This window comes from Aulonocara stuartgranti (genome assembly GCF_965226115.1).
Source record: "Aulonocara stuartgranti genome assembly, chromosome: 8".
In the NCBI taxonomy this organism is placed as follows: Eukaryota; Metazoa; Chordata; class Actinopteri; order Cichliformes; family Cichlidae; genus Aulonocara; species Aulonocara stuartgranti.
The window spans coordinates 27,432,947-27,460,862 of NC_138959.1; the positions used below are offsets into that span (position 1 = coordinate 27,432,947).

The 27,916-nt window shown below is 40.1% G+C and overlaps 1 long non-coding RNA gene across 2 annotated transcripts in view; it reads right to left on the reverse strand.

Moving 5' to 3' along the window:
- Nucleotides 1–21,115, reverse strand: part of LOC309713325 — a 29,248-nt gene extending 8,133 nt beyond the window's left edge. For both annotated transcript variants that reach the window (XR_014278567.1, XR_014278568.1), the window contains exon 1: nt 21,048–21,115. This is a non-coding gene — a long non-coding RNA (uncharacterized lncRNA). The remainder of the gene's footprint in view (nt 1–21,047) is intronic.
- Nucleotides 21,116–27,916: the final 6,801 nt, after the last annotated feature.

Sequence of the window (27,916 nt, forward strand, 5' to 3'; positions counted from 1 at the left end):
TCCAATCATGGGGCGACCACTCTACCTACTGAGCTATCCCTGCTATGTTTATCCATGGCCACCAACTAAGAAAGATGTGCTCCTGAGAGATTAGAAGAAAACACTTAGGTGCTGAAACTGAGCCAGGTCACTGTAGGTTTATCTGCATGAGTTACCCTTTTCCATATTATGTGGAGTTTTTAATCACCGTCAATATAAAAGTTTGAATTAGCACAACTTTCACTTCTAGTCACTTAGAGAGGATATTAATTTTTGGATTAATCCTTCATTTTCCATCTGCCATTTCCTTATTCTACCATCTGCCACAATGCGAAAATGAGCAGAGCAATGACCTTGTGCTGTTTTGGGTTTCAAAGCATCAGATTCTCTGGCTAGTCCAACTGATTTCATATCTCCGTGATGCCAATTACGACTGGCTGTCTCTGCATCGTTTGTTTACAGTCCTGCCAGCGAAGAATAGAATACAGTTTCACAGCAATATTGACCTGGGAACATATTACACAGATTTCTTAGCTGTTAAGTAACAATAGTAATTGCAGTTGGGATATGATTTACTTTACAGGTTTACAGGTTTACTGTGTTCTTATTCTCCCTGAAGACATAAGACAAGAAGTGTTTTCCAGAAAACCCGCTTGCCTGGATCTCATTTCATCAAAAATTTTGATGGGGTACAAATGCAAATGACCAGGGATACTGCTTAAATAACACAAAAGGAATTATTAGAAGATTTAAAGTTTTTTGATTAATTCAGTGAAGCAAGTATTGATGAAAGAATTGTTGACTGAACCTTAGCTCCTTTATTCTACACTCAGCAAGTTTAAAGATTATTTTGAAGTAGGAATTTAGATTGACCAACATATTTAAATACAGTATTACAAGTCATCAAACAAATGCAGACAAACAAATAATAACTGCATTGCCATTGCCTATTGATTTTTCTTATGAGCTTGCACTACAATCAGCTGATTTCAGTTTGTTTGCTGGAGAAGGATAATAGTGGCGCAGTCTACCTTGTGAATATGGACATTACTTTTCTTTTTATTGCACACAAAGACAAGAGCGCAGTCTGTCAACCAGTCTTGACAGACACACATTTACACTGGGCCAACAGCAAAACAAGAAAGGTATCCTTGCTACTTATATGGAATAGCAATTTTATTCCCTAATTCTGGCTCAATGAAATAAGGTTGCAAAAATATACATTCACCATTTGTTTAATGTTTTAATATTCAGTTTCAAATCTTAATCTTTTTTGCTTTATTTATTAATTTTATTTTATTATTCATATTTTTATCAGAGTGAGCATCATGCTGGAAAGGGTGAACGGCAGGTTGGTGAAAGATGGCAGAAGAAGGCAGAGGAATAGAAAAAGAAAGTGGACACAAAGAAAAAGAGAAAGTGATGAAGGATGAAGCCAACAGCATGCCGCTGGATCTCCAACTGCTGCATCTGTAACAAAACACACTAAAAAAATTATAAAGTGTCTGAAAGACAAAACAAAGGGAGGTGCACAAACAGGTGTGTGTGTGTGTGTGTGACAGAGAAAGAAAGCGAGACAGAGACTGTGCGGGTCTGTGTATGAGCTTTTTCCATGAATCACACCTAAAAATGAGGGTGAGAGACTGCTACAATGCAGTCTGGAGAGCCAGACCCAGGAGACCTTGGCCCATCCACAGCCCCTGAAGAGTAGCGAGGACCTGAACTCACACATCTCGATGACAACTGTGCGTCCATCCTAGCAGAGGGAAGCCCCAGATTGAGCACCCACAGCGAAAGGGCAGGAGTGCCAAAGAACCAGAGGCAGTGGGCAGCCAACCCTGGTACGTGCAAAGGACGGGGTCCAGGGATCCAGGTACCGCCCAACATCCAGTGGAGCCCCCACTGCATGATAAAGAGGCCCAAGGCACCTCAGACCACAACCTCCATGGGAGCAGGCCAGCAACCACAAGAAAAACGCCTAGCAAGGCAGGACCAAGCAAGGAGCAGCAGGGAGGGGAACCCCCCCCCACCCTCAATAACAATGTTCCAGAAGGACCAAAGCTCAGCAATCCCAGACCCAGACAGACCCAGAACAGACCCAGGCCCCCCCCCCCACACACACACACAGAGAAAGTGATCATACAGAATCGCTGAGAGCCACTTGCTACAGACAGTATCAGATGATGATAAAATGTTAATAAAAAATCTCTAAAGAACTTAAAAATATAACATCAAAATATATATTCTTATTATTATCAGGGTCACGGGGGGACTTGAACCTATCCCATTCTATTCACATCGTGACAGACGACCATTTGCACACCTTTGGGCAACTTAGAATGATCAATGAACCTTACCTCACTAAATGCTTGTCTTTGGACTGTGGGAGGAAGCTGGAGTACCTGGAAACAAACCACACAAACCTGGGGAGAACATGCAAAATCCACACAGAAAGGCCACAGCCAGGACCTTCTTGCCATGAGGCAACAGTGATAACCACCACAATGCCATGCTGCTTTACAGGCCAACAAAATATAATGTAAAAAGGACAAGAGATGAATGTAACAGCAAATTGTTATTCTGGTGATTTAGTGCACAGAGCAGTAAAATAAACATTTTAATTCAAATTAATGATTTTATTGCTCAGTGTACTCTCTATGCCGCTGTGTATTTCTATAGTGATTGATGCACAATAGAGCACTACAACTTGTAGTGTGAAAGAGACTTAACAGCAAATTAGAATCAACCATTTCAACATTTTCTCCATTCCCAACTGAATACATGCAGATTCCTGTAACAACATGAAACACAGTTTGTGGCATTTGTTTTTATTTAGCATAGCTTGAAAGCTTGCACACATAAAACATATTTTCCCAGCTTGTGCATATGTGAACACAGTAATCAAACTTGAGTGTTGAGTGAAACAAATGCACCAAGACCCTGTGGAGAAGGTGGTCTCGGTGGGGTTCCAAATGAACTCCAGAACGGTTCCTTGATCCAAGCCAACTACCTGGTGTATGTTGCAAGTTTAAGCTACATATGCTTTACATTCGGAGCTGTGGCATGGTACTATTGATGTGCAAAGTTTGCAAGTAGGGATGGGAATTTTTAAGAAGTTAGTGATTCCGATCCCATTATATCCTCTATTGCAGGGGTCGGCAACCCTAGGCACGCGTACCAGCTGTGATGATGGCACGACCATATCTGCACTGGCCATCGGGCATACCAGGCATTTGCTCGGTGGGCCGATGGTGATTTTTTGTTTTTATGGGCCGATGATTTTTTCTTTTCTTTTTTCTTTTGTAACGGTATAAACAATGAAAGGTGGTGGATTGGCCAGATGCTGGCCGGTGTGTAAAAATAACTCAGTTGTTTGGTGGTGGCTATGGCGTAGCTTCCACAGGTTCAGTAACATTAGCAAGTGGTGGAGGCCAGCAGGTGGATGAGGGAAAGGGGAGGCAAGAGGAGAGACCCATGTTCTGGACCTGAAAACAGGGTTTGATCATTGGTTTCATTCTATAATACTGGACTTAATTTTCTACGAATGTTTGAACTTTGAGAGTGTTTAAACAAGAGAGAAAAGTGTGAAAATGTTCATGCCTGTCTGAGAAAAGTGTATAAAGTGTGTAGTGAGGGGCTTTACAGCCTTAAAACAGCTATACTAATTTTTAAAAAGCTGGCTACTTTGCGGATTTCACCTATTGCGGGTTATTTTTAGAACGTAACTCCTGTGATAAACGAGGGACCACTGTTTACCCAGGTAAGTAGTGAACCATCTTCATAGTACAGAAAACGCAGGGTAAACTATGAAGTTAGCCGAATAAGACAAGATCCTGCTTTGTAGTACAAATATCTGGTTTCAATTATTCTTGTTGATCTTGTTTTTAATTAGGTAATTATGAATCTCTTGTGTCTTTATCTCCTCCCGAATCTCACTGTCTTAATTGTCTTTAGGCGAAACATTTCTATAATTCAAATAAAAACCATGCTCCAACTATACACAGAGAGAACAGAGAAAATATGATGGTGAAGGCAGAGAAATGAGAAAGGTTTAGAAAGTGCACATACACATACGTGGAACAGGAGTCTGAGAAAAGTGCAGAAAAGATAAGGAATCATTGACCAATTAGCAGGTTCTGCCCTGCAAACAAATGAAAATAAACATAAATATCAGTCATGAGGACCTGCACAGTTTCACACCTCAGTTTGTAGAACTTGTAGAATTTGTAGAACGGTTTGTATAATTATACGTATGACCATGCAGGTGAACAAAAACACATGTTCTCTCTGGTCACATACTGATGCTTAGTCATCACCAAATAAACCTACCAAAACTCATCATGGGAGTGTTAGTCTTTGCCAGGATCAATTTCCCAGATGATTGGTGCCTGGATGTTGGGCTGTTTGTGGATCAGGATTCTGTGACCACCAAGCTGCTGAATTATTTCAGGCTCTGCTAGTCGGATGGATGATCTGATATCGTCGTGTTGGTGTTGTGTGCGATTAACATTGCAAGTGACCAATCACATTGTTGTGACGTTATTCTTTGGCGCGCCAAGCCATTCGTGCATTTATGAAATTCCAATGTTGCAAGGACAATATCAATTCTGCTTAGCGTTAATTAAAGGGTTAGAGTCAGGGTCGGGGTCCATTGATCGGTGGACAGAGGCGGTTTCTCGCAGCTTAAGGGTCAGACGGGACAAGAGAAGGTACATGTGTTTTAAGCATGTATTTCAAAAAGATATTTTCCCAGAGATGCACATGAAAAGATTTCTACAGTTGCTGATTTCCTGCTGTCTTTTATAACTACCTCCTCTGCATGTGGGTAAGAAGTGCTCCCACTGATTTAATCAGTAATTAGGTAGCATTTTCTACCTGGGATCATTTTTACTAAATTACTTGCAATCTTTGATTTTAGTTTCATATTTTTCCCTCTACTTCCACCAAGTTTTAGTTTCTTATATAATGAGCGGAATTATTACACCCGTCCTTGGCTAAAAGGCTCGTTTGTTGGTGTTTGTGCGCTGCCAAAACTGCTTCAAGCCTTAGAGTAAGGGATTTTACAAGACCTCTAAAAATGTGCTTTTGCGACTTGAAAGTGTAAGGCCCATAAATGGGAATTCCATTGTGTCTCCCAGGCACTTATTACTGCCTTAAGGATAGGTTGTATTTCTTAAATGGACTTCTCTTAATTAGTAAAAGACCATATAAACCCTACAACAGTAAATTATTATTAATTTAGTCTTATAATAAATTCTAACATTGGACAAAATAGTTGAATGCTAAATTAGTCTTGTAATGCTGAGAAGCTTGGTTAGAGTAATTAATAGTAAGATGCATCAACAGAATGTAGGTGTGTGTTAAAGTCGTTTTTAGTGATGACTCTAATCCGACATCTTACAGAAAATCAAAGTGATGTTCCCTCATTGACAAGACTTCAGTTAACAAAAATGTTGTATTCTGAAAGCATAGTTTAAGGTAGGGGGTTATCCTTGTCCCAGTGAAGAAGTATCTTTGAATCATTTTCAAGAGCTATAGTAAATAGACTGATTCTTATATAGCACTTTTCTACTTTTCTTTCTCATTCACATCCATTCTCACAAGCACTTTTTCTATACGTAGTGCTTCCTAAGTACATTCACACACCGATGGATGCATCGGAGAGCAATTTGGGGTTAGTATCTTGCCCAAAGATACTTGACACGCAGACTGGAGGAGCCAGGGATCGAACCACCAACCTTTCGATCAGTAGGTGGCCTCCTACCTCCTGAGCTACAGCCACCCATATAGCAAAGTGGAGTGATTCAATTCCAAATGCAAATGTTGAGTTTCACAATAAAATCATGTCATCTTGATTCTTAGGACAGCTCTGACTGAATTGTATGACCAACTTCTAACAGCCTTTGTCTTGCCTTAATCTTGCAATTAAAATCAAACATTGAATATTATTGATTTTTTTTCCATTCATGCAAGTACTTGTGCAAATTAATTAAACCATGTGAACAACCAGTTGTAATGATTAGTTTTTTTCTTTTGCCATGGAGTTGAATCCATAAGTTTTTTCTTGTAAATTTACACCATGAGCATGATATGAAATCCTCTCAAAAATAACTTAATCACACCTTTGCAAATAGCGACCCTTCAAGTCCCCCAGTCTTTATGAGAGGCAAACAAAGTCTATCCTGTTATAGATATTTTCAAAATCTCAAAGTATTCTAGTGTTTGCCAGGTATAATTTTAAATAGACTAAATGGGCTGTCTTAAATGAGCTACAATGTGCTTAATCATGATATAACACTTGATTCAGAAGGGATTTGAATTTTAGCTTTAAGCACCACTATGAATAGGGCTGTATGAGCAAGCAAACATCATTGCAACTGCTGCATTGCGTCTGTGGCCAGAAGTGATTTCCAACTCAAGGCAAAAACTGCAGTGTGTTAATTGGGGGTGTTATTTCCATGACCTCTTACCATCACTCATAGTGGCACACACAGAGAGGTGTGGTGAGGAAAACATCAGACATCACTCTGTCTTAACTGAAGTAGTTACTTTATTGCAGGGTGTCGAACTCCAGGCCTCGAGGGCCGGAGTCCTGCAGGTTTTAGATAACACACTGAGTCAACATACCTGACTCAAATGATTAGTTCATTACCAGGCCTCCGGAGAACTTCAAGACATGTTGAGGAGGTGATTTAGCCATTTGAATCAGCTGTGTTGGATCAAGGACACATCTAAAACCTGCAGCACAGGCCTAGAGTTCGACACCTGTGCTTTATTGTCTCTTGCCAATCTCTTGTACATGACAGCAACTTGGCTCCCAAAATGGCTCCATTTACTGCCAGCTTTAAATACTCTGAGACCACGCCTTCTCAATTCAGACTGGCTTATAAAAGAGCTGCAACTGCGGCAGGCCTTTTTTTTTTTTTTTTTAACAGGGAAAACGAGATGACCACCATGGAACCTGCGAACACATTCCTACATTAGTGTTTCCCAACAAAGTGTAAGGAGACTTTAACATGTTATTGCAATGAGTTCACTAACTCAATGACCTTTATCTGATGCTGCTCCTGTGTGATGCTTTTGCCCAACATTCAGGAGAAGGAACATGCTCACTCTTTATATGCACAGGTCTTCTGTTCAAGTGTCTAAACCCTTTTTATCTAAAGGAAAGAGATTATAAGTACCACAGTGACAGATAAACAATGTTTTTCACCAGCACAGCTTGTAGAAAAATGACCCAAATCCACCCCACTGCATTGCACATTCACAGATGTTGACTCACTGAAGTCTACTCAGGTGAACAATTTAAATATGCAAACACAGTAATTGAAACGCTTGTCACTGAGGAATGTGTTTCTTAATTAATAATTTAATGCTCGTGTCACCTGCCCCACGGGGCATGCTTTATCTTTGAGAGAGAAGGTGTATGAGGAATGGTCCTACTGCACATGCAATATCAAAGCAGGCTGTCTTCGTGATACAGAGTCAAGGCGCTTAAATTATTCAAAAATAGCAGGAGGGGAGGGCTTCTCTAAGGTCTCCCACTGTGCAAGCTCTGTAAAATCACTTAAAAGTGGAACAACACAACAGGCGCAAGCCAGAAGAAAAGGATTAACAAAAGAGACTAGTCTAATGCAGCATCCATGCAGATATTTGACTTCAGTCCTGACCAAGGGAACCATTATAATCTTAGTAAGGTATTTTTCTTGAGCTGAAGCTTGGGTAATTGAGAGTAACATTGTTCTGACTGTTAATATTTTAAAAAGCTTAATGTGAGGCCCAGAAATTATTTGTGTGTTAAACTGTGCCAGCAGAGAATAACTAAAAATAATAAAATAATGTGTTATCCAGCAATATCTTCCAAATGACTGCAGTTAAATGCAAATGATTGTATATCATAGAGCAGGGGTCGCCAACCTGCTCCGGGTGATCTGGGAAAATAAAATAGAAGTATTTAGCTGAAGTGTATTTTATTTATGTTAGATCTTTTTTAACTTGTAGTTCTAAACTGGAAAATTGTGATATTGAAATATAAAAATACAATTATATTCTATTATTTTTTTCATCGCTCAAAATAAGCGTCACACTTGCGGAAGCCGGTATAGCCGCCGAAACGCCGTGCATTTATCAAGACTTTCAACCCCAGGTAGGCCAATTATGGATGTTCTGATCCTCATTATGTCAGCAGCTATTCTCGACCGTGAACTATGTTACAAACAAACACCGCTCACGCCTCACAGATGAAAGCTTACAGTCCTGCGTAAAGATGAAAGTGACTTCGTACAGCCCCGATTTGCAGACGCTGTGCACAGAGGTTCAGGAGCAGAAGTCCCATTGTAAACATATCACGGCAGACCCGACGATGTTTCCATGAACACGCTTTTCAGCATCTCTTTATTGACCACTTTTCACACACGGTTGCTGTACGCATACAGCCGGCTTTAGCTTTTCAGCTCACAGCCCGACACACACCAACACAACAGCAGAGAGAGCACAGACTTTAAGGTGGCGAGGCGTGATTGCGGGTGCCGCTCAGGTGCGTCCGCCTCCCCTGCAGCGACGCTGCAGACCACGCCCCGCCACACACATTAACCAGGTAAAATACATATTTAGACAGAATTTTGCAACTATCTACTTTTCATTTTTTAGCAGCATAGTGCTTTTTTTCCCAATTATTTTTTAAAAAGTCAGGTCAAGGCTCCAAAAGCTCAAAGGCGATATAAGGGTGGCGGCTCACAACAGTTTTTGTGTGCTGGATCATTTTAGTTCAGCTGGGTGTCTTTCCTTTTGTTATATTTCTTTAAGAGTTCAAAATGTGTTAATTACATAAATAAAATGTTATTTTCTCTGTAGCACTTCATGGACTTCATAAGCAGCACACTTTAGTTGTTCACACAAAGCATAAAGGTAAAAAGCAATACATACAGTGTTATCTATTTTAGATGTCAAAAAGTATTTGCGGCTCCCAGTGTTTTCTTTTACGTGGAAACCGGGTCTAAATAGCTCTTTGGGTGTTAAAGGTTGCTGACTCCTGTCATAGAGGGTTGTAAGATAAATGTTTAATTGCAGACAACAGTTTCTCTTTGAGGCATTACATTAAAACTGCTTAAATGATAAATGTTAGCAAAAGATCAAAGACATTCAAAGGATGCAGACATAGAGGTGAGTAAGTGGCAGAAATTGTCCACATTATGTTAAAGATGTGTAGAAAGAGAACTCTAAATGCTGTGTAATGGTTAAGCAAGCATTTTTAATGAATGGCATAGCTTTAAGCTACAAACTAAACCAACCAAATTTCACACTTTTACTTTTTAGTGTCACTTTCACTCAGGTGGTTTTGAGTTCAACAAGAAAGCTTTGTGAATGGTTTATCATACGGATGTTACTGAAGGGATGGCTGCTGAGGAACTTCATATTTGAATAAAGCCTTTGGCAAAAAGTGTCAATTTCCAGGAAACCCAGCCCTGATATTTATCTCATTAAAGTTGCCTGGGTGTAGAGAGGACAGGGCTTTCCAAGTGTGCTTCAGGCTATGCTTTATTCACATCGCTGTGACCTTGGGACTCGGAAGTCCATTAAATTGTGATTAGTTTTGATGTTATTCTGCTGACTCAACCAGATATGTGTACTTATATCCCTCGCAGAGGGGAAGTCTCAAAAATTCAATTCAGGTTTTTTATTGTATCAACATTAATATAAAAACCTGCCTAATGCAGAGGAAGGGATAGTAGTATATTCTCAGGGTGATACTTCAATCAGTGGCCTCAGAGGCTCGTTGCTTGTGTGACCCTGATGGGACAGGCTGAAAACAGAATGACAGGGTGAAATGATTTTAAATTGGTGTCTGTATCCACTAAAACTGCAGTCTTTTTTACAAAATCCTCTTTTTAAAATCAGAAAAGAGGACAGTATTTTATCTGTGCTATATGCATACGCAGTGATATGTAGTAATGCACAAAGCAATTTCCACAGCTTCTTCACATCACCTCATCCTCACATGATCAAACAAACATGTCTAGCCACACCGGAGAGACCTCTGAGGATTTGTGGGTGCCTGAAGACCCCGTCTAAAGGTCTCTGATTGCTAACAACAGAGGAAGAGGAGGAGACACCTTAGAGTGTTTCCCCTTTTGGCATCTATCTATCTATCTATCTATCTGCATACACACATATACATATACAAGAAATGTTTTTACATGCACTCTCAGGTGATTGCATCATTGCTTTAATTTTGTTTTACTTTTCGGATATATCATTGTCATTAATTTTTTGACAATGATAATTGGGAATTGAAAATGATATTTTGATTCATGATAAGCAGCACCACAGTCTATTCCAAGTTTTTTTTTTTTAAAAAAGAAAAAGATAACTTTAAGAAAAAGGGAGTAAATATTGAAAAGTTAGAATAATGCATGATGGCCATCCTTCTTTTTGCATAATAATGATCTTCACCTTTTGAAAAAATAATGCATCCTACGGTATAGACCCTGTGCAATGCAGATTGCAGTAGGGGCAGTTAAAATATTAAGAAGCCACTAATGAGTAAGAGAGAGACAGGGAGGGAAAGACATGTAGAAGTTGAAGACACTGGCTAAATCTAAAATGATATGTGTGTGTGTGTGTGTGTGTGTGTGTGTGTGTGTGTGTGTGTGTGTGTGTGTGTGTGTGTGTGTGTGTGTGTGAGAGAGAGAGACAGAGGGAGCACACTAATAAGAAGGAAAGACAAAATGATCACCCGCGATAACCTCTCTTTGTGCCACCTATGTTTATTCACTGATTATAACACACCCTAAGTCTCCAGTAAAAGGAAATATATGAACGAAGAAAGCCTGTGTGAACTTTAACAGAAATTTCATCACTGAATCACAATTATGTCACAAATCCTCAGATCTCCCACTGACACAAAAGTAAATAAAACTCTACAAGTCAATAGAGATATCAACAATCGTGCATGGGGTTTTAAAAGGGCCGTTGTTTTTGCACAAAAAACAACAACAAAAAAAAAAAAAAACCCAAAATTCATGTCAGTTTCAATCAAATTCATTATTTGTTTTCCCTTTTTGTGTACAGAGCCTTATGCTTTTCTTTATGACATATGAGGCAAATTTAAAACAAAAAACAAAAAAATCCAGCAACAATGGACTAAAAAGGTTTTTCCCATGTGTAAAAAATGGACCTTCTCTATGGTCCTGCTCTTTTCCTCCTGCCTGGTACCACTATTTCCCCTTTGCACATATCCAAACAACCTCAACCTTGCCAATCAACCTGAGCTCTCCCTCTGATAAACTCATTTCTAATCCGGTCCCTCCTGCCCACTTGAAACAAAATCGTTAATAACATCAACTCTGTCACCTCCAGCTTGGCCCCTTGTTCCATCTGAGGCTCCTTGGGCACTGTAAGTTGCTTTGAATGGTTGACCCCAGGTATTTAAACTCACCTAGCCTCACTACCGCTGCTCCTTGTAATTTCACCTTTCTGCCTGTCTTCCTCTCAATCACACACACGTTCTGTCTGGCTTTTGCTGACTTCCTTTCTCTAGTGAATACCTTCACCTTTCTAGGGAGCGGGTAGAAGAGAGTAGGCTCTCTTCTACCCGCCTGCCTGACCTCACCTTTACCCTGTGCATTACCACCAAAAACAAGATGGGGCTCAGAACTGATCCCAGATGTAATCCCACCCATAATCTGAAATAATCTGTGACTAATACTGCACACCTAACAAGTATCTCACTGCTACACTTGACACATTCTTTCCATTTTAATCTAAGTCCTTTTCTCCTTCCTTAGTGTCCAGCTCTCTCATTTAGCTCATTACTTCTTTGCTGTTTGCCTACTCAAAGAACTCCTGTCTACTTTCTTCATCTCCCTGGCTAATACCCCCATTTCTTTGCCAACCTCTGTTCTTGAATTTTTCCCTGCACTTCCTCATTTCACCAACAAGTCTCTTTGTCTTCTTTCCTCTGTTCACTGAATAAACCAAATACCTTCTTGACAATTTCTCTCACCACTTTTTCTGTACTTTCCTAGTCACGAGGTAACTTTTTACTGCAACCCAGAACCAAGAACTTCCACCATTGTTGGCTGTGCCTTCACTCGCTTCCTCTTCTTCATCGTCCAAGACTACCATCCAATGCTGCTAAGCCATTTTCTCTCCTGACACCACTTTTCAGTTTCCCATCTCTTTTAGATTGCGCCGTCTGCATCTGTGGACACCTTCATATGTTGGTACTCTTATACGTCATCCTGTATTTGTCATGAAACTGTGTGTGGCAGACAGGATTGGCCCCAATTGCAGACTCACAGACAGTAAAGTCAAAATAAGCTTTAATGCTGGACACAAGGAAAAAACTATCTAAACTGAGGATACAAAATAAAGTAGGCAGGCTGGCAGGCAGAGCATAGAGCAGGAATGAGGGGGATCGCGGCGGCAAGCATAGGAAGACACAGACACTAAATACAAGAGGGAAACACATCAAAGAGGAAACTGCTGGGAAACACGGCTGGCACAAATTACACTGACGAGACGGGGAAGAGCAAAACAAAACATGACGCACACCGACGAGAGACTATCAAAGTAAAACAGGAAGTATACAGTAGGGATGGGTATCGTTTAGGTTTTATCTGATACCAGTACCAAACCGGTACTTTTGAAACGGTGCTTGAACGGTGCTTGAACCGGTGCTTAAATAATGGAGAACACACACTTTGTCCAAAAACCTCTCATGTTTAGCTGTTTTTTGTAAAAAAAAGATAACAATGTTAGCCTTTTCTGCAGCTATAGGGGATCTATTGCATCACTCTTGGCTGGAAGCAGTGCTTAATCAATTGAAAAAAAAAAAAAAAAACACAAACTCCTGGGCTTGCTTTCCTTCCACCTTGTCCCTTGCACACATAGTCTATCTACCTTCCTTCTTTCCATTATGTCAGACAAATATCTCCCTTTACTAGTCATAGCTCCTACATTTAAAGCCCTGTTGAAGTTCAGGGTCTGGCTGGGATCAGCATTCACTCATCTTTATCATCACTTGTCAGCTCAATGTTAGCGTGCTGTCTGTTCAGAAGCTTGGAAAGAGTATTAGGAGCATAGGAGTAGTTGTTTCTGTCTTGGGCACAGTTTGCACTTTACACCCTCACTCTTGTCCTTTTATGCAATAAAAATAATATCCATATCCACGCTGTAGACTGCATCACTATTTTTCTCCTCCAGCACACAAAGTAAAATCAGCTGATAGAGCACATGTGCAACTTGAACTGATGAGTGGAATTGATATGCAAGCAGACTAACATTCCCAAGAAATTGAACTACTGGGAACCAGTTCTCTACAAGAACAGGTTCTCGATTCCCATCCCTACAGCTGAGAGATATAATCTCAATTCAATTCAATTCAATTATATTTATATAGCACCAAATCACAAGAACAGTCACCTCAAGGCGCTTTATATTGCACAGTAGATCGTACAATAATAGATACAGAGAAAAACCCAACAATCATATGACCCTCTATGAGCAAGCACTTTGGCGACAGTGGGAAGGAAAAACTCCCCTTTAACAGGAAGAAACCTCTGGCAGAACCAGGCTCAGGGAGGGGCGGGGCCATCTGCTGCGACCGGTTGGGGTGAAAGAAGGAAGACAGGATAAAGACATGCTGTGAAAAGCCGCGGCAGGGAATTAAAAGGAACGGACTTCAGCGTGAACGACCAGTTACCCAAAGAGATCTTGGAACGACGCAGGGTCCTCTTCCCAATCCAACGCGGCTTCATCCAGAAGGGCTCCCGCGCTGTCATCGCTGTGGACCGGCTGTACGTGGACGGACAGCTCCACCGCGACCCCAACATCACTCCGTGGCTGTATTAACCTCACACCAGATAAGAATCAGCTACACCATTTCCCTATCCACTCACACTAACTTGCATTAACATCTGTTTAACTTACCAGTATCAAATCACATCTTAAAGTGTGATTTCATAGCAGAATTAACACCGTCACTCTCCGTCAGTGATTTAATTGGAATGTTTACGTTTTGTTTCTGTTTTTTTTTTCTTCTCGTTTTTTTTCCCGCTCTTTTCCCCCTCTTGGTTTTATGCTGCTCACCCCTGTCCTTGGTTTCTTTCTTTATTCCTTTCACTGCCTCGATCACCTGCTTCGACACTCATCCACAAACATCCTTTATTTCGACACATACGCACCATGCGCTCAACGGCAGCACATTTACATCAGTCAGACAGCGCACACAGTCATATAAGATACACACACACTTAAGCCAAGCCTACTCATATTAGTAACTATGCATACACAAAGTCAGACTCAGGGAGCATCTCGCCACACATTTTTTCTCTCTCTCCTTCTCTTTATTTATGAACAAGTGATGTATTCTCTCCACCTGTCTAAGCGACGCACACAGCATACATCCCTAGTTATACACAAACATCTATGGGTACACTGAGGTTCATTACATGGAATATAAATGGAGCTGGCTCCAGAGAAAAGAGGTTAAAAATATTTAAACAACTCAAAAAACTACAGGCGGATGTTGTCCTATTACAAGAGACCCACAGACCTCTTAGAGGTTCGAATGAACTTAAAACACCTGAGTTTCCTAATGTGTTCTCAGCTTGTTATAATTCTAGACAAAGGGGAGCAGCAATTTTAATACATAAAAATATTAATTTCACAGTACTCAATACAGTTATAGATCCAGAGGGCAGATTCTTAATCATTAAACTATCTATACGTGATAAAAAGCTATGTATTGCAAGTGTATATGGTCCAAATGTTGATGATCCCTCATTCTTTCACGGTTTTTTCAGTGCACTCTCTGAACACTTAGATGGCACACTTGTTCTTGGAGGTGACCTCAACCTTGGACTAAATGAAGACATGGATAGGCTCAATACAGCGGGAACTCAGCGTAATTGGCAGTCCACAAATATAATCAAACAGTATATGAGCGACTTTGGTCTTTGCGATGCATGGCGCTCCCTTCACCCCACCAGTAAGGAATATACTTTTTTCTCACATGTCCATCACTCTTACTCTCGTCTGGATTATTTTTTGGTCAGCAGCTCACTGCTGAACGACATTTCAGACGCTGAGATTCATCCTATAGCTGTCAGCGATCATGGTCCTGTATCTTTAACACTAATGCACAAGAATAATACTACGCCAAGAAAAAACTGGAGATTTAATATATCACTACTTAAAGATGAAGACTTTATTAAATATTTTAAAAAAGAGTGGACTTCATATTTGAACTATAATGACACTCCCGAAACATCAGCTTCTGTTCTATGGGAAGCAGGGAAAGCTGTGATGAGAGGTAAAATAATTTCTTTCTCATCACATAAAAAGAAAAAAGAAAACAAAAATATTCAGGAATTAGAAAAAAACATCAAATCACTAGAAGAAGCCTACGCGTCCCACCAAGATCAGGAAACATTGAACAAAATACGCAAAACAAAACTAGAATTAAATGAGATAATTGATAAAAAAACAAAATTCTTAGTACAAAGACTACGCCTACAAAATTATGAACATGGTAATAAATCCGGTCAATTTCTAGCAAACCAGCTAAAAATAAATAAAGAAAAAACAACTATATGTGCTGTTCAAGATTCATCTGGGAACACATTATATGAACCGATACAAATAAACAACATTTTCAGGGATTTCTATAAAACGTTGTATTCACCACAAATAAACCCATCTAAAAAAGAAATTGATCAGTTTTTGGACAACATAACTCTTCCAAAATTATTGGACACTCAAGCAATGGCACTGGATTCACCACTGACACCAGGTGAACTCCAGGAAGCCCTGATAAGTATGCACAATAATAAGGCTCCAGGTCCAGATGGCTTTCCTGCAGAATTCTACAAAGAATTCTGGTCGATTCTAGCACCAGTTTTCTACAGAACGTTGTTGGAAATTAAAGAAAAGGGCAGACTTCCATCAAATATGAATTCTGCAAACATTAATCTCCTGCTAAAACCAGGCAAAGACCCTGTATATCCCTCAAGCTATCGTCCAATATCCCTTATAAATGTAGACCTTAAAATAATCTGCAAAGCTCTCTCAAAGAGACTGGAGAAAATAACCCCCCTCTTAATTCATCCTGACCAAACTGGTTTCATAAAAGGTAGGCACTCATCAACAAATACACGTAGATTACTTAATTTGATAGACTACTCATACAGTAAAAACCTAGAAACTACAATATTCTCTTTAGACGCAGAAAAAGCATTTGACAGAGTTAACTGGAAATTTCTATTTGCAACTTTACACAAATTTGGTTTTGGATCCTCTTTCATAAACTGGTTAAAAATATTATATAATTCCCCAACAGCTTGTGTTAGAACAAATGACCAGACATCCTCCAGCTTCTGTCTCTTGAGGGGCACCAGGCAGGGATGCCCACTCTCCCCTTCACTATTTGCAATTTTTATTGAACCACTAGCAGCAGCAATTAGACAGAATTCAGTAATTAAGGGCATAAAATGCAAGAACGTGGAACATAAAATCAGCCTTTATGCGGATGATGTGTTACTCTTTCTCCAAAATTCACAAACCAATATCTCTGGGGTGATTGAATTGATAAACTCTTTTGCAAGAATATCAGATTACTCAATTAACTGGTCAAAATCTACAGTCCTACCGATTAATTGCTCCTTCCATAATTCCTCTTCTACACCTTAAATGCACCTTAGAACACACATGCATCAACACTACAATGAGCGGGTGGAGGGAAGTTTGGAGTCTTCTCTCACCCCCATTCTCTGCAGCCTGCTGGAGGGGGGCTAGGAGGAGGAGTTGGCCGTCCGACTGCGGTCTGGAGTGTGGGGCCTCCCTGCTGCTGCGGAGTCGGGGCGATCTGCCTCCCCCTACCGCAGGGAAAAGGGTAACACCACCTGGGTCTGGGTGCAGTTCCCCCCTCCAGGGGCAAGGGTACCTAGACCCGGTTTGTAGAGTACGCTTGGGGAGTGTGATCGTGTGTACAGCGTCTCTTTATGTCTGTCTCCACGTTGGTTGAGTGTGGAGTAAGTGCATATGAGAGCATGAGGGTGGGAATGGATGTTTGTATCTGTGTGTGCCTGTATGTCTGTGTCTATATGTCAGGTTGGGTGTCAGGCGCCACCTCTCTGGGGACATCTCAGGCCCTCCAAGGTTTGGAGGCCTATCTCCCCCTACCACCACTTCCCCTGCCAGTGGCGGACCCCCTCAGACATCGGTGCATTGGTGGTTCTTTGTGTCCGGGGATGGGCGTCCAGGTACACACCGGCTCACTCCTTGGCGGCCGCTTATTGGGGCCTGGAGCCTGGGGCTCGCTCGGGCCACTTCGGAGGTGGGGTGCCCCCGGCCTCTCGGCCTTGGGCTCGGTCACTCAGGCGCAGCTGGCTGCCGGCGGAGCTCACGGGCGCGTCACTGCAACTCCCCCTGGCTTCTGCTCCGCGGCTGCTGAGTGAGCCCTCATCTGGGACTCTCCTCAGCTCTTTCCGGGACAGTGGCGCAGCTGCCCCTCTGTTGGTCTTCCTTGGTCTGTTGTGTTCTGGGGGCCTCTGGATGTCTGGAGTTTTGATCTCCTCCACACCTGCTTCACGCCCTGGAGGACGGGGCTGTGGCCCCCCCACACCCTCTAGCAGATTATTACATGAAGGAACCTTTTAAAAAACAAAAAACAAGCGCGTCCATGCTCACAGGTGTACACACAGGTGATCACACCCACAAACTACACCCTTTATGGCTCCTACCTCAAAGCACACTGTGTTCTGTTGATCTTATGTGCTGCACAATAAGGTTTAACATTTAGTATTTACTGTCATATTCCCATATATCATTGTGATGTTGTTTATTCTATTACTCTTGTTCTCTTCTGCTTGCTTTCTTTTTTCTTTCTCAGCAGGTGATCCAGGTGATTGATATATGCATTTTTTTTCTCTGCCCGTTCTGTTGGTTTTTGTCTTTTGCCCTTCTCCCCCGTCCCTCTTCTCAGCTGTTTCTCTTTCCCTCTTTCTTTCTCCCCTTCTTTCCCCCAGTCAAGTCTGTCCCGTATTCAGTAAGTGAAAATAAAATAAACAATAAAAGGTGAAAAAAAAAAAAAAAAAAAAAGACATGCTGTGGAAGAGAGACAGAGATTAATAACAGGTATGATTCAATGCAGAGAGGTCTATTATCTCTCCACCCGCGGCCTCTTTCCAGTAGAATATGACCAGAATATCTCACCTACAAGGCGTGTAGGAGGCATCTTGGTAGGATTGTCAACTGGGTCCTTTCATACAAACAACTTAGCAAAAATATGAATATGATATCTGCATCTGGTCTTGGCCATGGACATAGGATGAACTGGAGCTACACACAGTGTTATGGTTTTAAGGGTGATGGTTTTAAGGGTTTGGCCAATTATTGTAATAGGGAAATGTAGGAAAAACAAACACACAAAAAAACATTAAGAATACTTGACAAGAAGAGGACTCAAATTCAAGTCTCAGTCTGTTCTATCTATGTGTCAGTTCTACAACAACAACAACTCCAATATAGCAGTGCTGCTGCAAAGTAGATGTCTGGGATACGCTGAGCCGATCATCTCACAAGTCAACTATTTGAAAATGAATTTTGTGTCTGAAGTGCAGCGTTGTGGGTCGGAACAGCAAAGTGATTCACAACAGTCTATGGCTCGAAGCACAGGGGCATTTATCAGCAGCTCAGTGAAATGTATGGCTGGCTATACAAATGAGGTTTCTCTCTGAAATGTCATATTTTCATTGTGGCTTTCATTTACCTGTTCTTATGCGCATAATAAAAGAATCCCTAAAAGAAAACATTATTACTCAGTTGACAGCGGAAAAAGCTGAATGATATGAAGATGGTCTTTCACTCTCTTCTCTGTTGTACAATCTTATTGTGCAATAGTTTCATTGTGCAAGTTGTTGGAAGCCCAAAAAAATACAAGTCAAAATACAATTAGGTTTAATGGACTGGGGCATTATATAGGACTTTTCTGGTCTTAGTGACCATAAGTCAGCCAACATTCATACATTTCTCTGTTATTTACACTTTAGACATTTTACCTGCCTCTCATCTATAGGCAGTTTAGACAATGTGGTTAAAATAAAAGAAAGAATGAAAATATTGAGATAGAAAGATTACAAGAAATCAATATATATACATGCATACACCTATGTACATGCCTATACAAGGCATATATGTACACACACACACACACACACACACACACACACACACACACACACACACACTATTCTATTTGAAGAAGAAGAAATCCAAAGAATGCTGAGGAAACCTATGGAGACACAGGGAGAGCATGTAAGCTCTGAAAAGACTCACAAAGGAAGACCCAAGTCAGTGTTCTTTCCTGCATATAGGTACTTATACTAAACGTATCTAGATTAACACATATTGGAAGCTTTCATCTTTTTGTATTGAATGAATTTTACATCATTTAATGGTAAAGATGAACTACCATATTATTTATGGTTTGTATGGTTTGTAGAACATGCTGTTGTTTTTCTGCAAAAGTACTCAGATGCCAGTGCCAGTTAATATATTCTTTATTTTTTCAAATACATGACAACAGAGGTGGAAAGCAACGAATTACATTTACTTGCGTTACTGTAATTGAGTAGTTTTTTTGTGTATTTGTACTTTTTAAAGTCATTTTTCAAGTCTGTAATTTTACTTTTACTTAACTATATTTTTTTAAAAGTATTGTAGTTCGCTACGTTTTCAATCACACCCGTTACTGAGTAAATTAAAAATAAAAAACACCATTGCGCTTCGGAAATACTGCAGGGAATGATGGGTAGTAGAACAAATTGGCGCTAAGGTCACGTTAAAGATTGAGTCTGACATCGGTGTTACGGATCCAGTGAAAAAAGAAGCCCCGTCGAATTCTGCTGACCCTGAACTCGAAGAAACGGATGTGAACCCCTGGCCGTATTTAAGGGACCATTTCGGCTTCAAGTGCAAGAAAGGCAACAGCTTTATTATGCAGTGTAAGCTGTGTTTGCCCCAATGACTGTATAAAAGATGGACGACGCGACAGCACCCCAAAAATGAAGCCAAAACGTCTCTATCGCCCCCTGGTGTCTGGCTGCAATATAGGTCATAAACCCCGCCTCCTCCATGTTAGCGGATGGGACTAGGGTCAGACTAAAATTAATTAATTCTCCTAAGATCAACTTTTTCCAAAGATTCTTTCTTTTGTTATCAATAGTTCTCACCACGCTGATTTATGTCCAAGGGGTCTCCTTTCCCATAAGTTTGATTCTAATTCCTACCGCGGTGATGTTAAATTGGGGTGTAACGTCATCATAACAGCTTTGACTGAAAGCTGCAGTCACGGAGAAACTTGCGTATCTCTGTCCGGGAATAGCAGATAGAGCTTAGGCTCTGAGAGGACGGCCAGCGTTTACGTTACGAAAACACGCCTGATTGTTTTAACCTGACAGCCTGAGGTGTTCTTCAGTAAACTGGACTACCCGACAGAAGGACCCAAGGCCCCGCTGCACTTTTTCGGTAAATTAAACGTGTTTGTAAGCTAATCCGTAACTACCGTCCTTAGCTAGGTCCTGAGACCTTAGCTAGCTAAGATAAGCACTCGGCTTTCGGGGAAACTTGTTTTGTAAAGTTCGTTTAGCTAACCCGTGCAGGTGAATGAATTTACCCTGACTAAAGAAATCAAGAGAAACGTCCCGGGCTGCTCAGTCACTAATTATCGTTACTGTACTTTCATTAAGGTTCAATAAGGTTACACTAACGAATACCTCTCTATGTAGACTGTACAGAGAGTAGTATATTGTAGGTACAGCTGCGCTAAGCGATGCAGATATCAGTAGAAGGGTGCTAAACCAGCACTGCCTGCCACTCTCTGCCAGTTCCTCATGCTACAGTCGGTGGTAACTCAGCCCATTTGTGTTATAAGCTCCTGCTCATCTGTCTCGTCTTTATTGTTGCCGTTCTGTTCAGATTCATCTCCTGCCGTGTAAGTCTTCAACACTGGTCCTGTATGATTCAACTACATCAGTCAGTTTACAAACCAAAGGTTTCATACTCACCTTGCTCCTTAGCCTGTCCTCCTGCTCGTCGCGTCATGTCTCTTCCCTCTAGACCTCCTGGAACCGGCCCATCACCTCTCACGTACTAACCCCCCTCAGGACACTCTCACGGCCACACCCCCTTCTGTGCTAACCGGCCTCCACCTACAAGTAAGTCTGTAAATAAACCTTGTGCATAGTTCACACTGAGTCTGCTTTTGGGTCCAAACCGCAGGAACCTCTAGTCAGTGAAACAATTCTACTCAAATTCAACAAGCTAATTTTGATAAACCAAAAATTTACAAAAAACATCATCTTTGACTATGAGAGGCTTTGACTTTGAATCGTCCAAAAAATTCCTCTTACTTACTTTATGGTAAATAACACACAATTGGCAAAACAAAGTGTGAAAGAATTCCAGATTAAAGTTTTTAGTACCGCATACAAGTGAAGAGATTTGACCTTCCATCAGGTTTTATTTAATGCTGTCAGAGAAAATACAATGTCCTCTTCAAGCAGCCGACTGCATTCAGTGTTTTAAATAGAGGCTGTGAAGGTTTGAGATCAGCAGTTTTTTTTAAACACCAAACTGAGTTACTGCTGATATATAGTGACACCAGTTACACGGGTGATTAATCCTTTTGACTTTTTGTCTTTAACTTTATCAATAAAACAGCTGCAGCTTTCACTGACAGTACATGATACGGTACTTAAGCCTCTGTACGTTTTTATCATTTAATTTTGGAGTTAATATAAAGGGTGAACATATAGGAAGATTTTTCTGTTGTCATTTGTTGGTGCTGAGGTCTGAATATGAGGGCAGCTCCTTTAATTACAAAGAGAAAATAATCACAAACTGTGAAATGTAAAGATCATCCCTTAAATCTGAAATAAAGCCAACTGTTCCCTGTCCTCACACACTGATCTGAAGTTCTGCTCTTACATTTTTTAGTTCTACAGTTCCTTATATGAATGATCAGGACCTACACAGAGTTCAGGTGACAATTTTTTTTTTCTTTATTTCTCGACTCCATACTCCACTCCTGTCTCCGTTCCGCGGCATCACTAAAAAGGGCCCGACCATCAACGCGACCATCTTCACCTGCGCTCTAAGCCTGCCTGGCACTGCCTCTTGAGCCTGCTACATAGGGGTGGATTTTGATTATCGATGTATCGATTAAAATCGATTCTAGCGTGGATAACGTGATATCGATTCATTAAAATCCTGAATCGATTTTTTAAATATAATTTTCTTTTGCCTGAAATGCCAGAATCTCAGGTTAAACCTCACAAAATTTCAACAACCACCAAACAGCTAAAACAGTAAATGAGAGCAGGTACGCGGATTCTGCACAAAGACGTAAACACAAAGCGCGGACCCGCCGACGGATCAGAATCGGTGAGATGTGCCTTTCTCACCCGACGGCACGGACACGTTGGGGCTGAAAGCCGACAGCTCACTGATTCTGATGTTTCGGCGGATCCGCGCTTTGTGTTTATGCATTTTTTGCTGTGTCTCCAATAAAACCTCTGTAACTTTGCTCTACTTCACTTCAGCAGCATCAGGTAATGTTCATATGTTGGTTAATGGTTTTCTTTGGTTTTTGATCTACTGCAGAATATTTTTATAAAATCCCAGAAAAATCGCCTTCATGTTTTTCTGTGTTTTATCCTCAGCTACTTTGACACAAAGGCCTCTGCTGTGATGCTTACAGCTTTGATAAAGTCTCGCAAGTGTCAGCTTTCTTTTTATAGATATAAAAATATGGAAATGTACTGATGCATGATCTGAATTATATTTCTGACTGTCTGAGGCAAAATTTCCCTGATTCAAATTGAATCTGAATCGAATGGATTCTAGAAATCAGTGTTTGAGCTGCTGCCTGAGTTTTAGATAACATTTATTAATCCTTCACAGTATTTCTCTCAAAGAATGTAAGCTGTATGCAGTACTGCACATATAACTTTATGAAATTACCTCGTCAAGAATAATTCAGACTGATTCTTTAACCTGAATACTTGAAACAAACTCAGTTAAAAAAAACAGTCAGTGCTAAAAAAAATGGGAAAAATTTGACTTGAGATGCCAAATGTCTGTAGTTGATTTCAGTACATAAATATTATGCTTTGCTATTTTATTACCGTTTCTTTTTATTTTGTGGTCATGTGTGGCTATGTTTGTAACAAACTGAAATATCAGCTAGAAACTGGAACTGATATTACAGGAAGTCAGTGAATAAAGAACATTTTTAGAGAGCTTCTTTGCTTTAATTTGATCCCAGTCCTTCCACTAACATGGAGGACACGGGGTTTATGACCTATACTGCAGCTAGACACCAGGGGGCGATAGATGTTTTGTTTTTCATTTTGTTAGGTTGCTAACCTAATAAACAGATTAACTGCATATTGTAAACAGGGACTGAAGAATTTTTTCCTTAGACAACATTATCCCCACATGCAACACAATTGGTTGTATGATCTAAAATTGTTGCATGTGTAATATGGGAAATAACACTTGTTTTTTTTTAATTTCCTTTTTAAATAGCTGAGCTGAGAAGTCCTCCTTAAGATAAGCATTTGATATTTTTAATAACATAAGAGAAAAAAAAGAAGCATATTCAATTTTATTTATGCAGCACCAAATCACAACAGTAGGCGCCTCCTAGCGCTTCATATTGTAAGGTAAACCCTACAATAACACATACAAGGTTCACATCATTTTTAACATATTTAAACATGTATCTTACCAGTGCAGAAAGTGAAAATATAGAGATACAAAAACAATAAGAGAAGCATAAAGCCATTCTGTGCTGCTTTAAAGGCCTTGGGTGGCCCCTGAGAGACCTGAGCCATCTCTTGTCTATTCTCAGCCATCTCTTTCGCTCTCCATTCTGGGAATGAACTTCTTACCCTCCTCCCTCTTTTATCCCCTCTATTTCCTGTTTTCATCTCAACCTCTGTTCCCAACAGACACCAGAAAGAAAAGGAAAGCAGGTAAAGGTGCTCTCTGCCTCTTACGCTTCCTGCCTACATATTTTATTGAATTTATTTTAGCTGTCTGGCCTTGGCTGTCCTACTAATTCCTAACGCTGTTACCAGAGGAGCAACCATTGTATCCACATGTGCAAGTCTGTGTTTATACATGCACACTAACACATTTGCATATTATGCTCATATGTATTATCTGATACACACATACACGAATTCCCCCCTCTCTGTTTGACTTGGGAGGAATGCTTTAAGACTGGCTTGAATTATTCGCTTTGCGGAGCACAGGGCGTTTCACTCTCAGAAAGGCTAAAGAAACCTCACTATGAAATCTGTTCCCTGGAGCTTTTACACACTTAGTGAAAAAATTGATATTGCATCACTGCACCTCCTTCATGAGAGTGGTGCTTGTAGTACATTATGTGTGAAGGAAGGTTATGTTGTGTTTGCAATTACTTGAGGATATTTGAGGAAAGTCCTTTTCAGTGCTTCAAATCTTCGTCTTGCATTAAAAAACTGCATCTTTGGCTACGTTCACACTGCAGGTCTTAATGCTCAATTCCGATTTTTTGATAATAGGCTCAAAAATCGGATTTGATGCGCCTGCAGTGTGAACGTAGTCTTTGAGAATGAATGCAGTTATATTAAATTGAATTTTTAAAACAAATTAAGGAAAAGCTTAAACAAGTCTAATCGAGATTCAAGCAGGGTAAAAAGTCTATGCATGAATATTAGTGGCAAAGAGAATCAGACCCATTGTGAGGTTCCCTTTAGCAATTCTGAGGAACTTTAAAAAGAAACTCAAACATTTTTGATATAATATGAACATGTCTAAACTTTTGTAATAATGCAAGGACTGTCTAATAATAGTTAGACCAAACAACTGAGGATTTGGGTAGTGAAAGAATGAGATCACTGATAAAAGAAATAAATACGCTTCCTCTAGAAAGTTGCTGCACTGAAAAAAATGTTTTGTCAGTGGCACTTAATTTTATTATGCTAAGCTGTTGCTCTAAATAAATGTAAGTAAATCTAAATACATTTTTAAGCATACCAAAATAATGAAATTTGAGTAGATTCAATGTAAATGCTCTGTGTACTTTCAGCTCAAATATTTTAAAGTTATTTTAACTTGAATATTCTTTATAATTCCAATTAAATTCAGGTTAGTTGTACAAGAAGATTATTATTTTCCTTTTCTTTAAAAGTATACAGAGATGTATTAAACTGCTTATTTGCAAATAGTTCGCTCTACTGTAGTAATCTTTTAAAACCTCATTCTTAGTTTTACAAATAAAGAAAACGACATAATGCACTTTGCAACATTTATTGTCAAATCTGAAATGCAATGCAAGCCATCTTGAATTGAAATGTACCTGAAGCACCAAGTAAATACGTCACAAATAAGATACTTTAGGTCAGTTTGAACTTAAATGTATGGCAGGGACTCTCCTCACAGCAGTACAGTTGGCATTTCCACTGTATGAAAAAAAAGTATTCAAACGCATGTAAGTAGTAACTTAGGTAGCAATAAATGTATTTATAGAAAAACTGACCAGCACCCTAGATTTCATACTTATAGTCATACCAAAACTGTAAAAAGGAAACATAAAACATAAATTAAATCATATTATAGAGTGAACACTGAAGAAAATGAAACATGTAACAATGTAACATTGTGTATCAGTTTTGATTTTTACATTGTTTTAGGCAACTAGTTCACAACCAGTGATCCAACTAGAAAAGCTGCAAAGTGATCTCTAGAAGATTATTTCTTATTTTTTCTCATATTGGGAAAAATGTTTTTGCAAATTGAGGCAGGATTTAGACGGTGTTTAAGTGTCCCCAATGCTGAGAAATTAATACAATTTCAAATCTTGACATGACAAACATACAGCCTGAGACTTTAGGACAAAGAGCAACAAGTCATGGAAGTGGTGCAAACAGTACACATCACAACATCAGAGGTGTACCTCTAAGTGAAAAATTAAACTCAAATGTTTGAAACCTTTACTCACCAAAGCCAAACTACTGTCGACCTGCTCTCACCATCTTCAAAAGTCAGAAGAAGGATGAACACGTTTTTAGGTTGTATGGTGTAATCTACGCACATGTGCAGATCAGTTTACTGTACAGCTGATTGGATGTAAGTATTTATTTCAAGTTACATTTAATTAACTTATTAAAGTAGTTTTAAGAAGAAGCGCTACATTTTGAAATGAATGAAAATGCATATGTTTAAGGAAAAAAAACATGTTAAAATCAATCGAATGAACTAAAACAAAATAAAAAAGGTTTTACTACGGGGTGAGAATTACTTTTTGCAGTGTGGGCTGTCCCTTATAGATAAGATAAGAAACAAGGTTATTTAGGAGGGGCTCAGAGTAGGGGTTGCACACCAAAAGGAGCCGGTATGGGCATGTGACTGGAATACCTTCTAGACAACTCTCAGGTGAAGTGTTTCAAAAATGGGGAGATCATGCTTCTAGGAAATGTATAAATCTGCATGTCAGATAGTTGTGTACAAACCGCATGTCTCACTAAGTAGCTGAGAGACAACAGACTTAACCAAGAAAGTATGCATTATAAAGGAAAGCTAAAGTGAAAGCCCATTGAGCTCTACTTCTATCCTGTATTACACTTCACACTGCTGCTACCTTTTATTTAGCAGAAAATATAAAAACAAACCTCACACTTTCTGGCCCTTGTCTTCATCCCCATTTGAAATGCTTCATGGGTTGACAGGTCCAGCTTACTTCATTCGCTAAGCTTAACTGTCTAAAAGCACTAAGTTGATAAGCTCCCATTTTGCATATTTGCTCAGTGTAATTGTTATTACACTTTTATATTATACTTAGCTTAGAAGATATTATCGCTTCTTAGCATAAATCATCATCACAGTTGTCGTTGTAATGACAGAGTTGCATACATGTAGGATTTTGAATAAAAGCATGGCAGTGCAGAGATGCAATAGCAGGAAATGTTGCAGAAAATGATCCCCACAGTGAAGCAATTGCATGTCACCCCTCTCTTTGCCTAATTTTAACTTCACTCAGATGGAATTGAAAAAACATTTCACATCACCTAACTTTATGGCAAAGTCGGCTTATGTTAATTAGTATCAGCTTGCAAAAAAAGCGATGTGTTAAGATATGCGTTTGAGTCTGATATTACCATTTGTAGACTTCTGTTGTGTCGAACAGAACATATTAAATTGAAAACTCAAACTGCTTCACAAAGGAGCTGAAAATTTCCTTCAGTGTCACTTTCATAAGTATTAGAAAGCATTTCAAGGCAAAGAAAGAGGAGAGCATAAATAAATGATGGCCAAACACAGCTGGGAGTTCTCTATTATTAAGTGAGATTGCTTGAGGGTCCAGCACAGTATCTTTGCTGTTCCTAGGACTGCGCTCTTCTGGACGGAGATCTCGGATGTTGTTCCTGGGATCTGCTGGAGCCACTCGTCTAGCTTGGGAGTCACTGGACCTAGTGCCACTTACCACACTGGGGCAACTCTTACCTTCACCCTCCACATCTTCTCGAGCTCTTCTCTGAGCCCTTGGTATTTCTCCAGCTTCTCGTGTTCCTTCTTCCTGATTTTGCTGTCATTCAGTATCACTATGTCTATCACTACGGCTGTCTTCATCTGCTTGTCCACCACTACTGTGTCTGGTTGGTTAGTCATCACCATTTTGTCTGTCTTTATCTGGAAGTCCCACAGGAGCTTAGCTCGATCATTCTCCACAACTCTAGAGGCGTCTCCTATTTTGGCCTCGGGACCTCCAGGTTATACTCGTCACAGATGTTCCTGTGTACAATGCAGGTCACTTGGTTATGGCGTTCCATGAATGCCCTACCGTATGCCCTGCCTGCTAGCATCTTGCACGCTGCTGTTATGTGCT